The sequence below is a fragment of the Colobus angolensis genome, unplaced genomic scaffold, assembly GCF_000951035.1.
Source record: "Colobus angolensis palliatus isolate OR3802 unplaced genomic scaffold, Cang.pa_1.0 Scaffold55, whole genome shotgun sequence".
Classification (NCBI taxonomy): domain Eukaryota; kingdom Metazoa; phylum Chordata; class Mammalia; order Primates; family Cercopithecidae; genus Colobus; species Colobus angolensis.
Window position 1 is genome coordinate 1,278,609 of NW_012119043.1, and position 2,895 is coordinate 1,281,503.

Genomic DNA, 2,895 nt, shown 5'->3' on the forward strand with positions numbered 1-2,895 from the left:
GCTCAACATAACTTGAGGATGGTCACTGCAACAGTGTTGCTGACATTGTGCTAAGTGTGCATCCTGGGATGCTTTTGGCAACACTGTTGCTAATGCAGAAGCTCTGTAAGGAAACTGCTGCCCGTTTGGAGGGGGTTGGTCAGGTAATCAGGGGTGCCTACACAGGGAAGACCCTGCAGCTGGAAAAGGGGCAGATGTGCAGAACATATGTAGACTACACACAGAGTCGAGTGCCAGATGCAATGTGCAAAATAAAGAGGGAAAGAGAGAGTATGTGGTGTGTAATATGCTTGTCTATGCACAGAAAACTAATGGAAGGATGCATGAGAAACTGTTAGCTGAACCTCCCCAAAGAAGACGAGAAAGAAGTTTGATTTTCTTTTCTTCTTGAGATAGAGTTTCACTCTTGTTGCTCAGGCTGGAGTGCAGTGGCACAATCTCGGCTCACTGCAACCTCCACCTTCCAGAGATTCTCCTACCTCAGCCTCCCAAATAGCTGGAATTACAGGTGTGTGCCACCAGGCCCAGCTAGTTTTGTATTTTTAGTAGATACAGGGTTTCACCATGTTGGTGAGGCTGGTTTTGAACTCCTGACCTCAAGTGATCCACTGCCTTGGCCTCCAGGCGTGAGCCACTGCACCTGGCCATTTTTTTTTTTTTTAAGATGGACAGAGTCCGGCTCTGTCACCCAGGCTAGAGTGCAGTGGCACGAACTCGGCTCACTGCAACCTCCACCTCCTGGATTCAAGTGATTCTCCTGCCTCTGCCTCTCTGCCTCCCGAGTAGCTGGGACCACAGGTGCGTGAAATTTTTGTATGTTTTGTAGAGATGTCGTTTTGCCATGTTGGCCAGGCTGGTCTCTAACTCCTGACCTCATGCAATCTGCCCGCCTTGACTTCCCAAAGTGCTGAGATTACAGGCGTGAGCCACCGCGCCCAGCCCAGATCTAAGTTTGAATCCCCCCGACTCAGTCCCTTTCAGTTGTGTGAACATGGGCAAATCATTTTGCCTCTGTGAGCCTCGGTTTTCCTCATCTGGAAAGTGGGTGCAAGCCTAGCATCAACTTCACAGCGTGAAAGCCTGTGTGCTAAACACTCAGTATGTCTCCTGGCAGTTAGGGAGGCGCTAATGAAGGGGAGGGGATTCTATCTGTAGCTGGAGACTGTATGTTTGTGGGTCTGAGGGGCACAAGTGATTACAGGAGCTCCAAACAGTGTCAAAACTCTGGGCTTCTCCAATGTGCGAAATCTCCTTTCCCTACAGCTCCTAGGAAGGTAAGAGTAGGTTTGTGGGAGGGAACCAGATCAGGGTTGTAGGCCGACAGGCTTGTAGCTCAGCTGCTGAATAAAAGTGACGACATTGATAATAGTAATGTCACCTCTTGTTTATTGAGGGCTGACTCCGTGCCAGGCACCATGGCACGTGCCCAACCACCCCCACTGCGTGAATCAGGGCAGTTCTCCCTACCTGAGAGGTAGCCACTTCTTTGTCTTATTTTCTTTAATTAATTTTGAGACATAGGGTCTTGTTCTGTCACCTAGGCTGCTGTGCAGTGGTGCGATCATAGTTCACTGCAGCCTCGACCTCCTGGACTCAAGCGATCCTCCCACCTCGACCTCTTGAGTAGCTGGGACTATAGAAGCACACCACAAAGCCTGGCTAATTTTTGAATTTTTTGTAAAGATGAGGTCTTGTGGTTGCCCAGGCTGGTTGAGAACTCCTGGGCTCAAGTGATCCTCCCACCTTGGCCTTCCGAAGTGCTGGGATTACAGGTGCTAGCCACGGTGCCTGGCCTTTCTTGTCTTACTTTTCAGGGAAGGAAATGGGCCCTGAGAAGCACAGGGCCCATTTGGGTTGGTACCTGGGTCAGCCTGCTCCCGGCCTGAGCTCTTGGACCCCTGCCTGCCTCCACTCTTCAGAGTTCTAATTCCTGGGCTTGGGCTCGGGGCAGCTGGGCTGGTCTCCCGCTGACTCAGCTGAGCCTGGCCCGGGAGTGGCAGATAGAATTAGCAGATTTAGGGAGGAATTTGAGTGGCACTTCACCATCCCTCCCCTCTCCATTCTCTAGGAACTGGGCTAGGAGCTGGTGTGGCTGTGTATGTGTGCACATGTGTACACACGTGTGCACGCCACACGTTTGTGGGCAGGCCGGATGGGGTGGGAGATCCGTTCTCACCCCGTGCATCCTCCTCTGGGCAGATGGGATTTGTTTGGATCCGCGAAGCCCTCTCCTGCCAAGTGACTCATCCCCTCTGCTGCCGTGGGTGGAGGGCCAGCCTGCCGGGGTGGGGGAGGGTGTTTGCGTTCCTCGCGTTTGCTCGCGCCTTCAGGGCCCATTGGTTCCCTGGCAACCAGGCCACCCTCAGCGACCCTGAAACCTGTGTTCCTGCAGCCAGACCAGGCAGCCAGCTCATGGGAGGCCACCAACTTTGGAAGGGTTCCTCACACCCGCGCTCCTTGTTTGCCATCACTGCTGCCCCAGCAGCTGGAGAGGTATTTGGGGTATTCGCCTGTGAACCAGTTTGAAACAAGAAGGGCAGCATTCCCCCAGCCCGGGACCGACAGAGGCACATGCGGGATGCATCCCGAGTCTTCTCCCAGGGTGGAGGCTGGGGTCCTCCTCTCCGGGACAGCCATTCTCCCATCTGCGGCTGTACGCACCCCCACTTGGGGTGCATTTACAAATGCAGATTCCAGGGTCCCTCCCTGGAAGAGAATACGGTTGGGTGAGTCTTGGCAGGGCCCAGAAATCTGCATTTATTTATTTATTAATTATAGAGATGAGGTCTCACTGTGTTACCCAGGTGGGTCTTGAATGTTCGAGCTCAAGCCATCCTCTTGCCTCAGCCTCCCAAACTGCTGGGATTACAGGCATGAGCCACCAAGGAATCTGCA